This window comes from Larus michahellis, chromosome 3 (assembly GCF_964199755.1).
Source record: "Larus michahellis chromosome 3, bLarMic1.1, whole genome shotgun sequence".
In the NCBI taxonomy this organism is placed as follows: Eukaryota; Metazoa; Chordata; class Aves; order Charadriiformes; family Laridae; genus Larus; species Larus michahellis.
In genome coordinates this window covers 130,404,478-130,417,620 of record NC_133898.1, presented here as the reverse complement: position 1 = coordinate 130,417,620, position 13,143 = coordinate 130,404,478, and the positions used below count along the sequence as shown (strand labels likewise).

General features: G+C 50.1%; 1 protein-coding gene across 10 annotated transcripts in view; it reads right to left on the bottom strand.

Moving 5' to 3' along the window:
• Nucleotides 1-13,143, bottom strand: part of NCOA1 (nuclear receptor coactivator 1) — a 185,750-nt gene that overhangs the window by 70,566 nt on the left and 102,041 nt on the right. Inside the window, exon 1 of one of the 10 annotated variants that reach the window (XM_074582247.1) lies at nucleotides 10,464-10,483. The exons of the other annotated variants lie outside the window; for them this stretch is intronic. The gene's annotated coding sequence lies outside the window, so the exon portion shown is untranslated. Of the gene's footprint in view, nucleotides 1-10,463; nucleotides 10,484-13,143 lie in introns of those variants that run through there. 10 annotated transcript variants of the gene reach the window in all.

Genomic DNA, 13,143 nt, shown 5'->3' with positions numbered 1-13,143 from the left:
GGCCCCGGGCAGGTCATTTCTATACCCCACTCCTGCTATGCCACGAGGGAGGTAAGTTCAAACATCGTTGATGCAACACAGGTGAAAAAGCCACCGATCAAACACTCAACTGATCTGCAAGAGATTAACGTTATGAAAGATTCAACATTTTGACAGCTAAAAAGGTGAATTTCACTTCTCCGCCTCATTTTTCCCATCCTCAGGGGGCCGTGGCAGGAGACGGGGCCTCGTCCCAGGTCGCAGGGGGAAGCAGAGGCACAAACCAAGGTCTTGTGGGTCCAGACCCTCCCACAGCAGGGACGGCGGCTGCAGCCTGGGGAGCATGGCACCGGTGCTCCCGGCAAGGGGGACGCACACACGCTCTGGATTTTGGGGATGTGACGCAGGGAACAAGTCAGAGTTTAATTTAATTTCTTCCAAGCTGTTTACCGGGTCAGACTCCACCAACACACATTTTTTTCCTTTTTTACACAAGGATGGAAAACTCCTGACTATCGAACCAGCAGCTCCCCGAGTGCTGGCAAACCCCGGGAATTAATTGGCTTAATATTCACACAGTGCTCTGAATCCCCGTGCGAAGGACACCCTGGAAGCGCAAAGCTCCGACACGCAGTGAGCATCCCAGGACACGTCACCCAGCAGCGGTCCATGACCTGGCACCAAACCTTTGAGGAGCTCTTTGCTCTTCAGGACCAAATGAGGAGATGGGGGCAGAGCTGAAGGTCTCTTCCCACCCTGTAGACCCCGCTGGGTTTTCTCCCCGCCCCTAACAGAGAAACCCAACCCATCCCGGTGGAAGACCAACCTCCTGGCACCAAACCCACCCTGTGTTCACCACTGCAGGTTTTGCAGAAGATGAGGTAGGAAATGCCAACCAGCTGGTGTGCCCACGGGGAATAAGAGTAGCCCTTGGCTTCACAGCTGGCCATGGTGGGCCAGCCAGCACCGAAAATCAAGTCCTTCACCCACAGGTCCTGCAGACCCGTGTCCTCTGCAGAGCAGCCATGGGAAGGAGTGAACCTCATACCGACCGCGTAGAGACAGGACATCAATCCCACCTCCCAGGGCCCCATTACTCTTGTAATTTTAATTCTGAGCACTAGAAACTTCTCCATACTGCGCAACGGAGAAGACAAGCTTTGCTGTCCAAAATCCAGGCTTCTCCATCACCTTCTGCCCGCAAGAAATGGTTTGCTTTGGAAAGCTAACAGGGGCCGTCCAACCCATAAAACCGAACCTATTTGGCCAAAGGGAATTCTGCATATGGTAACAAAAATACGCGCAGCCAAGTGAATTCCTTAAGGATGAAAGCACGGGCCAGCGGCACACCGGCTCTGCAAGTGCTTGCTCTCTACACGATCCCTAGAAAACACAAAAAGAAGGGAAAGCGGTCTATAAATCAATGTCCTGCAGACTAAGTATCATCCTTAGAGAGGCGACGGTCCAAAGAGAAGGTGTGAATTTTAATACGCCCATCATCTCCGTCATATTTGCAACTCACAGCAGTCATTCCCCTCTAGCCCGGGGATAATTCCAGCAGCCAATTTGTTTTACAAATGAATGGGAAAATATGGGAAAGGGCTTTGCCTTAGCACGATGAAAATGAATAATCCAGCTGTGGGAAATCAATATTTGATGCCTAAGGAGACCTCCGAAAATCCACAACGCCACTCTGTTATTTTCCCAAGCTCTCTTTAAAACTCACCTCAGCTAAAATACAACAGACAGGAGATAACTGATGTGCTGCTTATTACACTAATTGCAATCATCTCCTTGTTACCTGGTGCTCACCCACATCTGTTTGTCGGAGCCATCTGTTGTCTGTCTTAATTAAATCGCGTGCTCGGAGGGGCAGGGACTGTCACAGCACATGATTTTCTAACCCCTCGGCATCCCACTTCTGTCCGAGCATCTCCGTGCCACCACCGTGAATCCCCGCCCCCACCCAAGCACAGGGAAAACAGCTAGAAAATAGGAAGCCAAAAAAACAAAACCCCACCCCAAAAATAAAGCACATAAGCTCGGTAGGAATCACGCTGCACCACGCAGGGTTTTCAGGAGTAAATGATGACCCACCACTTCTGCTACCTGCCCAAACTTTCCAGGATTCACCTTCCGAGTTGCCTCTGGGGTTGTTGTTTGGAAGAACGACGGGGCACCAACTCAAACCAAAACCAATCGTGGGGGTCAGATGAAAAACACGGCAACGAAACTCTTCCTTCTGCTGCATTACAAAAACTGTGGGAAAATGAAAAAGGACGACTTGCCTTGCACCGCCATCCTTCATGCTGCTGCCCCCAGGGTGCGGGGAACGGAGCCCACCAGCTCCAGCAAAGCCTTCAGAAGGTGCTGTCTTGCACCTCATCGCTCCACATTCATTTCTGCAGCGCTGAAATGCTGATGAGTAATTATTAGCAACTTTGAGCATCAGCTCAAGATCTTCCCACTAAACCACACTCTCCTACAGGTTCTTCCACGCCTTCCCCGGAAGGTGGCTGCTCGAAAGATAATTCCAGACTCAAGAGATCAGAATTGACCGTAGATACACACGATGAAGTTGAAGCACCTAACTTTTTTTCTTTTTTTCTTTTTTTTTTTTTCAAAAAAACCCCACAAAAACGAGCACAAGCGTCTCATCAGACGCTGCCATCCGAAATGACAGCCATCTGAATTTCAGTATTACTGAATTTCTGCTCACGACGCTTGCTCTGAGCAGCACTGCGGGGAAAACTCACCCGCAAGTTGCTTTGATACTTGTTCAGCCCCTTCTCCTGAGGCTGTCCCTCCTGAGCTGTGGCTGTGGCTCCATTCCCCACCAGCTGGTAGGAGCTGGGACAGGAGCACGCTGCTGCCGTGGCACTGTCCCCGTCCCCAAGCAGGTCACCCTTGGTGTGACTACCCGGTGTCCCCGCTATTTGAACTCAGCTCCACCTTTAGGTGCTCAGGATGGGGAACTCCCAGCCTCTCTGCAGTCCTGGGGTTCAGCAGAATGAGCTACGGGCAAGCAGGGGACGAAGCTTTGCTGCTGGGCTTCCTCTCAACCAGGAGCCGGCTCCTTTCTAAGAGCTGGGTCAATAGAGGCACCCACCTGGTCTCAGCCATGCCTCGTTCCCTCTCCATGTCAACCCTCTTGCCAAGATCCTAGACAAAACCAAGCCAGAATTCATTTCAGCAGCGCAGACAGCAATGGAAGACGTTTAAGAGACAGACGCCTTGGTGCTAGGTAAGATGGGAACCCACCATCTTCAACTTGTACGGGTCATAACTCCGGATCAGCCCAGTTACTCCACCACCTCCACCTGCTCCACCCCTGGGGAACATCCATGTAAAGGTATGACGACGCATCACTTTCCCTTCAAAATGACTCTGATCAGGTATTTTAAGCCCATGTAAAGATCTCCGAGTATTAAAACCGCTTTGTTTTTTATCCTCATTAAAAGCCCAATAGAAATTCAAATTTCTTCTTACACCAGCTGTTTTCCCAAAGCACGCCAACTGCCGTATTACAGGGCTGCTCACGAATGTCAGCACGTACTCCGCGAGCGTTTGCATCCATATATTTCTGCAAATCCAGAAAAAAAAAACGGAAGAAAGGCATGCTACCATTGCTGTTAGCGGACACGGAGCCGTCCACGGGAGGGGAAAACCAAAGCTACGTGGGTTGACCAAGAACCACCAGCCCAGCGGTGGGCTGGTTGCAGTGGTCCCTACAGCGGAGGACGCCGTGAAGTTTAAGTCTCTCTTAAAGATCTGGGCTTCAGTGCCATCCCGCTTGGATTTCTTTCCCTATTTTTCATTTCAGGACAAGGGCTGACAGCCCCACCAGATCCCCCCGAGGGTGCATCATGCACGGTTAATACTTTTGGAGGCATCAAGGCAGGAAGCAAGGTGAGATAAATGAATGTACAGCGACGGAGAGAAACGGCGGCAATGCAAGAAACCCCCTGAAAAGGTGAGTCAAGCTTCGGCGTGTATAATTTTAATAATAAATAATATTTTTTCTCGTTGCCCACCTCCTTTTAGTGCCACTGAGCACACTAAGATCAGCGAGAGGGAGGGAAATTTAGCCGGCAGATGACAAAAATGGCAATGCTTTGCTTAAAAATACATGGGCGCAAGGGCTCGTGGTGGGCTCCCACACGGGGGTCACCCCTTGCCCGCTACACCAGCCCTGTCCCACCTCTGGGAAAGGATGCTCTCCGTTACACTGCAAGCAGCAACCTTGTTCTTACAATGCAAAATATGTATTTTTTTTTTCCCCCAATTTCTTTGCACTAATAATGGGAACACGTTGCAAACACAAACTGAGGTGGACCCAGAAATGGGTATGCAATTCAGTTGCCATCCTTGAGCAGTCTTCCTCACGGAGCCGCTCGTGTCTCGACGCCAACGAGCATCGCTTGGCAATGTTTGCGGCAGAGATAAGATACAAAACATAACTGCAAGAAGCATAACCTTTTCTCCCAGTAACTGATAGGAAAAGTGGGTTAATTTATACAGCTCCTGAAAGGGAAAAATAAGGCTAATTCCCTCGCAGTCACAGAACATTACACACTTAGTTTCATATTACGCTCGTGAATTACACGTTGCAATTACACAATTTTCTCTATGGGGAGAAGAAAGTATTTGGCAGAACGTACAAATACATCAGGTTCTCATGTAGCACAAATTAACCAGCGGCACAAGCACATGTGGCTTCATAACAACCACCGTAACTCACCAGCAGCAAAGGCACCGGCGCATCCTACGTCGGACCGTGGAATGGGAACCCCATCAGCAGAGACAGCCCTTGGCCACCAGCAAGGTCGTGGCTTTTCCAGGCAAAGCCGGCTCCAACGCCTCCGACCAGAAGGCAGAGAGCAGGATGGAGTAGGGAAAAACCCCTTTTCAGGAGCTGCATGTGGGTCCATGCTCCACATGAGCCTGCCATAACCATGCTGTGCTGGTGACGGACCTGCTGTATGTAGGCGGACGCTGGGCTACAGGTCCCTTCTCTCCAAAATTTGCAGGATTTTTTTATCTATATATACACACGCAACCCAAATTTTGTTATTCCTTGTTTCTGTTCTTGCATAATATCTTGGATACCTCCAACACATGGATTAAAGAACAGACCCGGAGTGCTGGCCTGCAGCTGCAGAGCAAATATTCCAGCAGCCCGGCGAGAGCCACCGTAATGCCGGTCATGGAGATCCAGCAACCCCATCTTCCAAATGTGCACCCAAACCGCACGTTTCAGGGAAGGTGCGGTGTGAAAGAGCAGCCCTGACAGCTCCCAAAGAGCCACAAAACTCCCCACTTTTTAAACACAAAGTGTATTTAACTATCATTTACGCTGCACTTAGGCAAACTAAAATTCCTCCTTAAAATCCAGCAATTGATGCCCATCACACCTGTCTTTCCTTTGGGTCAACTTCAGGCGAAAGCCCAGCAAAAACCAGTGACTGGAGGAACCCCGGTGGGGGGAAGGTCCTGGATCAAGCTCTATCTTCATGTCTGAGTGAGGAGCTTGAGCAAACTCAAGTGCCCTGACGGATCAGACAGAAAGGAAGACACCATACGCTGACGCAATATAAATTACATCTGCTGCTAAGACCAAAAATGCGAAGAAGCTGAACTGGTGGGAGGGCTGGGATCTCAGGCCTAACGTCTAACCTTGTCACCATGCTTTGAAGATATCTAAAAGAGGGCTACTGCACTAGCACAAGTTCTGGCCACTTCTTCTTCTTCCCCTTTTTCTTTTGCTCTTTCTTGCTTTATTTTGCTTACTCACATCTGTCCTGCTTTTAGTCAAACACTTTGGACGACTTCTGCTTTCTCCTGCACGTTCTCACCATCAGCAGTATCTGCAGGTGCTTCTGGCACTAGCCAACAAAAAGTCCCTGCAAACGTCAGCACAGACGGCCCGCTGCTTCTCCTGCCTCCGCCTGAGACCTCTGGTTTCCACTGCCCACCTCTGGTCAGCTTCTGCTAGGCCCTCTGTAGGACTTCTGGTGCCCACACTGCCGGGATTCTCTCAGGATCTCCAGCTTCAATTCGTCTGAGAGAGAAAAGCCAAAACGTTGAGGATCACTAATGGGAGCTGTGAAAATGTGAAAAGACTTAAGTGGGCGGAGGAGGAGAGATGACAGAAGAAACCCTCAATAATAGTCTTCGCTGGGAAAGGAAAAGGCAAAGCACCAAGGTTGAATGAGCCAGAGCAAGATATAATCCTGAGAGGAGCTGACAACACCCAGCTGAGTGGGATGTGAATTTTTCATACAATGATAGCATGGTTTTGGTTGGAAGAGACCTTTAAATATCATCTAGTTCAACCCCCTGCCACGGGCAAGGACATCTTTCACTCGATCAGACTGCTCAAAGGCCCGTCCAACCTGACCTTGAACACTTCCAACGATGGGGCATCATCATTTTCCACCAACAGCACAACTCAGAAGAGCACAGTGACGCCGAGAAGATCCCGCTGCTGTCGCCTCTGCATGGCCCTACTGAGCTCAACAGCCATCAGCCCTTGCTAGAGTGAGGAAGAGCCAAATCAAGATATCTAACACCGAGAACGTGAGCGACGCTGAGAACCAGCAGGAACCTTTCCCAAAGAGAAGCTGCAATGCCCTCTCCAGCTGGACAAGCCTGAAGATGGTCCACTGTCTTCTCGTGCTGTCTACTGTCATTTCTCACAGGGACAAGGTCAACTGCAGAGGTGGGTCCAACAGGAGGCTGAAAAACCCCAGGAGACGCTTCAGCCTTGTGCACGGGTACACTAACACCCCGGCTGCAGGAACCCCACCATCTCCGAGCTCTCACGAAAAGCAAGTGGGAGGAAAGCCTTCGCAGCATTGTCTCCAAAATGACGTTTTATCTTGCTGGAGAGAATTTTTCACTTACCAAAACAAAGCACTGCATTATAGAGCTCATTTGGAAAGATTGCTGTGGTCTCCCTGTGAATAAATTAATCAATTTTATTAGTCTTGATGCTAAATTCCTGACTGACAGCTCCACTTCTGAAGATGCAAGCTGACGGCTGGCTGCCGTGGAAGAAGTCTGGAAGGCGACAGCTCAAAGAGCAAACCGAGATTCAATGAGCACACCAAAAATAAAAATATAAGAGAGTGTATTTTTTAACCCCTCGACGACTATCTCATTATAAAATTCTAGTTAGATTGCCTGATCTCTAACTACCTGAGGATTAACACACGAGGCAGGGTTATCATCCTGGTTTGGATATCATCTTGGTTTAACCACCCATGGTAAAGTGTTGGCCATCACCAGGATTTTGCTAAAGGATAAAAAAATGCACATTTTTTCTAACCATAGAATTAAAAATAAATAAATAAAAAGGCTGATTGCTGAAGACAAAGCTTTAGAAAATCTTATGGTAAAACATCTACGGCATCCTGCATGCCTCAAGCTGGACTTCCAGTAACGGTCTGCTTCCTTAAAGTCCTTACGTGCTACCCACACTGGAGGTGTACCCCACAGGGTTCTGGACTCAATTCTCCACCCCAAAACCACCCGTCAATACCCTTCTGTCACCACACAGACACCCAAGCACCCAATGGAGAGGACCAAAGAAGGTGTGGAGATGCACAACCCCCTGGCCTGGGTGTAGACCAGGGCCGGAGGTGTCAACTGGAGCTCCCTGTACCCTCCCTGATCCCTCCAGAGCATTGGGAGCAGGACATCACTTCCACCGGCGCTCATGGGGACAGGGACGAGTGTCCCTCTCTGCTGGTGCCACCAGCAGAAGGTTTTGCTCACCAGGACGTTAGGACCGCCCATTCATTCATGTCCAAAGCAAACAATCCATCAAAGCAAGTGAGTGCTTCACCTTCACAATTGATGTCCTACCCTCACGTAACCAACCGTATCAGCAGGACAAGCCCAGTGCCGTGCTGAAGCTTTTTAGATGGAGAAGGAAAGCCATTAGTAACATAGAATGAAAAAAAAAAAAACACTGAATTGGGTTTCTTTTCTGTCAAAAGTAAATCTTTTGAAAGGCCATAGAGGGACACATTAAAAAAATGAAACCACAACAAAAGAAAAATACAGCTTAAAAAATAAAGCATTATCAGCCTTTTCCAAATGAAGCCAAACCCTTATGAAACCCGCTGAAGATCTACGCAGAGAAATTCCTCGATAATTGGATTATTGGTGTTAAAGAAACATCCTCAAGCCGCCGCCAGCCCCGTCCTTATCCTCTACCCAAGTGTAGGTGACGCAGGACAGAAGCGGCACGTCTGCCTTTCATCTGCGTAGATCTTAGAGCTACACAAGACCATTTGTGACCAGAAGATCTCAACCAGCTTCTGAATCACAGCTGGTGCCTGATCCAGGGCAGACACCGCCTCCTCACCCTGTAGAAGGTGGGATGGGGTCACCATCCTTCTCACAAGGATGAAGGAAAGCCTCCAGCCTCCAGAGTATATCCTGGAGGATTTTGCTGCCAAAAGGGATGAAGACTGTTTTCACCTGCTGCTGAACCTACTCTACAGAAACGTGGCTGCGTCCTTGATGGTTCCTGAGCGCCTGCAGTGGGGTGGGGGTTTCAAAGCCGATAAAAAATAAACAATATATCACAACAAATCTTGCTGTCGAGCAGATGATAACTGAGATACAAAGGCAGCGGTCCCAGCACAAGCTCTTCTTCCACCAGCCTGAAAAGGTTTGCAGAGCACCACCGAGGACCTCTTAAATACCCAGCAGCATGGGGGAGAGGTAGCTGATGGTGCTCACAGGATATCTGCTAAGCCTTCTTCTATCTATTATCTTAGTTAGGGATCACATAATTATTGAAATTTGCATACAGTACAAGATTTGTAAGAGATGTAACCATCGCTGAGAACAAAACCGGATTATGAAGCATCCCAGGGAGTTGAAAAATATGGGAGGAAACAAGATGAAACTTGGTCAAACACAACTTTAGTCAACAGTCACAGGGGGGAAAAGCCTCAGCTGCAGGAAGAAGAGGCTCCTACTGCCATTTACTGGGTTGGGGTGGTGTTATGGGGTTTTTTCCAAATATTTAACAGTAGGCAGATAATACCGAGCAAGATATTGGATGGGAACTTATACAAAATGCAGCAACGACACAGCAGCACTCATGGATATTTGGACACTGTCAGCAGAGCACGGAGAATGAAGGGTTTGGGATTTTAGACGGCGTTGGTAGGTATCTGTGGGTAATTAGCTGAGCAAACAGAGGATTAGGCACAGCTGAGATCACCTTCTCGGCAGACAGATAGCAACAATTGGTCCTAAAAGAGCAGCATGAACGACAAAGCAATTAAACGGATTTATAAGAAAAAGATTAAAACAACAAAGTGGGGGCAGTTTGACCAAATCCCAGCAAAAAGGAGAAGCTGCTTGAACTCAACAGGTCTGGATTGCGTACAGCACGCTGCTGGCTGTGCCATCCCTATGTGATCCTCCCGGTGGATGCAAAGGCGGGGGATTTTCAAATTGAGATCACAGAATCTTAGAATGGTTTGGGTTGGAAGGGACCTTAAAGATCATCTAGTTCCAAACCCCTGCCCTGGGCAGGGACACCTCCCACCAGCCCAGGTTGCTCCAAGCCCCAGCCAACCTGGCCTTGAACCCCTCCAGGGATGGGGCATGACCCAGATTGATAAGTCTTGACCACGGAAGAGCAAGATTGTCGAGGAGCTTCCCAAGGAGGATGGCAGAAGAAATACAGGAATTATTTAGACTAATTAGAGCGGAATCTGTCTTTGGGAAGAAGACTGAAGTAGGTTGCAACAGGTTTATATTTATTTTCATTAAAGTGGCTGCAGAGTAGTTTGCTTCAGAAATCAGCCACCTCACCACCACCGGCAATGCCCATTCGGGTTACAGTAGAAGCCCCAAAACACCTCCACAACGTCCCAACCTGCAGCCCCCCACCGCCTCCCAACTCGGGGGCAGGACCAGCCCCCCGGCCGCCACCTCCTCCACCGGCATCGCACCAGGGGTCAGTGCAGCCGACACCGATTCCGAAGAACTATGGTTTCATGACCTTCAAACTCCTGCTACTCCGGAGCGAGGGGAGCCGGGAGCTGCCGCTGATGCACGGACAAGGCTCCGAAGAGCAGCCACTTGCCCCTGCTTACTACAAATACTCAGGCATCCAGGAGCAGGCGGAGAACAAAAAAAAAAGGGTTTTCTAGAAAGCTATGGAAAAGCAATGAATGGCAGGTAATACCTTAGGAGATGGCTTCATTTCCTTAATATTTATTTGCATTTTAGCAATACTCAGAGGCCCTGAGCAACAGCAGGACCAGATACACGATGCTCTAAAGGGAGGATGCAGTGGCCACTGCCTCTGAGACGCCATCCAATATTCAAGTCAGGCTCAGAAATTAAACTCCATGGTCTAATCCCGGGCAAGACAAACCAGGACTTTCACATCCTTGCGAGGGATGCCAGCCTGCGGTGGTACCGTCCCGCGGCCGGTGGCAGGGGCTTACCTGGCTCTTTGGAGTCCTGCTTGAGATGTTTTTTATTTCTCCACCCACAAGCTCCGAGCTGCAGAGGTCACAGCTATCCCAATACACGGCGACAACGTGCCACGGCAAAGCAGGAGGAGAAGGCACGAGAGGGATGAGCAGAGTGAGGAGGGGTGAAAAGCAAGGCTGGAGAGACCCCTCTTTTCGAGAGGAATTGAGCAAACTGCAGGGAACGCCACTTCAAAAATGCAGGTTTTTTTTTTCCCCATCTTCAGTTATCTTCGTTTGTGAAGGGTTTAGATTTCAAACCCCCTCCCTCTCTTCTCAGCTGATATTTTAGACTAACCATATGGAGGAAAAGGGGAGAAAAAAAAAAAAACCCACCACCCAGCAACAGTAGTGCGCAACGGAGGCAAAGTCGTAGCTTATTGCATCATTATTAATCCCTTATTACCATCACTCACAGCTGCAGCAGACGCCTCCAAAACACGAGGATCCCTGCCCTGAGGTGTTTACAGAGCCAGTTAGATGGGATATAATTAAGAGGTAAATAAGGCAGTAGGGAACGTAGTTGGGAGGGGGGAGGGAGGGAGGGAGGAAGAAAGACACAATTAACTTCAGCAGCTTTGCCGGGGTTACCCCTATTTTACATTACAGCGTGTTGTGCCCGTAAACTGTTGGGCCCTTTTTTTTTTTGGGAAGCTATCTGGCATTTTAAACCCCCGGCACCAGCCTCCATCACCCACTACTTGCTTAATTTAATGCTGCTGCCGAGCGGGATGGCACCTTGGCTCTCCCAGCGCCGCCCAAACACCCTGCAGACACCCCGTTTCTCCCCAGCTTCCAGCCTCCAGCCCCTCCACCGCAGTCAGCGTCCCTCTTCCCCTACCCAACCGGCAGATTTAACCGGGCGGAGAGCCGGCAGCCTGGCTCAGAACGGCTCGAAGAGCAGCAAAGTAGCCCCCCTGCACCTGCTTGATGTCCCTTGTCCTCCTTGGACATCCTTCTGCCCACGTTCTGAAGTCACGGCGTGACTGCACGTGCCCGCCCTGTTTGCACGTCACCCTCCAGGACCACAGCTTTTCCCAGCGCAGTGCCGGGGAGCACTCTTAAAAGGTATTTTCCAGGTCTTAAAAAGCAAGTGGGTAATGAGAGGAGGAGGAACCCAGCCACAAATTGTCCCGCAAACACCAGCCCCTACAAAACTCAGCCTGCGGGAACTGCTTCAGGAGCTGCTCGACGGACAGACGGCCCAACAACGTTGGCAAATATCAACTACTCGGAGGATGACAGCCATAGGGGGAGATGCTACGGGTGGAAAACGCCACTGTAAATCCCGCTGTGCAAGGACAAAAATCTACCAGTCATGAGCGCTGCGCTGCCGCTACATCCACTCATCACTTTGGGCTGCGTGACAGCAGGAGATGCGTCCAACCAGTGGCAAACTGGTGCCCAGGTGCCCTTCCCAGTCCTCCAAGACCTCAGACCACACACCCAAGCACAAGAACAGCAGATAATATCCTGCAACAGATAATTCCTATTGATTTCAGACATGCACGTACACACCGCGTCCCTCCCGTTTGTATGCGAATCCCAGACAGGTCCAGAGAGCAGCACGGATAAAATCGGCACGGGGAGGGATCCTAAGAGCCGCTGACAGCTACCTGGGCAACTGGGGAGCCTCGGGCGAGGCACGTCAGAAGAAGACACTGTACATGGCACTCATCATGTCTGAAAAGAGGAAATTCTCCACGTAGGCGCAGCCGTGCTCCAGTCCAGAGCTGGATCGCAGGATCTCACCCCGGCTGGAAACCACCGCAAGGAGAAGCAGGAGCTGAGGATGGATGTGGTGAGCAATCCCACCCGTCCATCCATGTATCCTGGTATCATCAAGCCTCTTCTAAGAAGGGAAACTTTTTAAGCCTACCTCGGATACTTGATTTGTGGTTGCCAAAGAGCCGGGAGCAGAGCAGGTTCCTCCGCAAAGACCAGAGGAGGATGGGAGCGCTCAGAGCCCCGCAAAACGAAGGGCCACCGTGGGACGCCGCAGGGAGCCCAGCAGCATCTCACCCGGCGGGGACCTCAGCAGCAGCCACAACGTCAAACACACCACTTCCAACCCTCAGATCCGGCAGATAACGCTGTATCCCACACCTCGAATCACAAATATTTTACTTTAACAGTTGAAGCTACCCATTTAATTAAAAACAGGCTTGATAATTAAGTTTCCAACCAATCCCCTCCTCTCCAGCCCTGCTGGCTACAGAGATCTTCATTTTCTGGGGATGCAGGGAGGGGGAAATGGGGCTGGAGCTTCTCGATGCCTCGAGGGGTGGAGTTGGTCTGTGCAAGGAGACCGGGGGGAATTCAACACCGCTCGCTAACTAAGCCCCAGGGAGATGGAGCAGCGCTTTGGGAAGGGGCTGAGACTCGTACACAGCCAGGGATCATTGCAAGGAGCAGCACCGCTGGAAATGACTTTTTTTTTTTTTTTTTTGTAGCTGCGCTGGTAACACCACAGCAGCAGTAAAAGAGGTGGCGACGAAGGGGGCCAACAAGAAAGCTGGGGAGGGACTTTTTACAAGGGCACATAGCAATAGGACGAGGGGGAAGGGTTTTACACTGGAAGAGGGGGGATTTAGATGAGATATTGGGAAGAAATTCTTTGGTGTGAGGGGGGTGAGCCCCTGGCCCAGGTTGC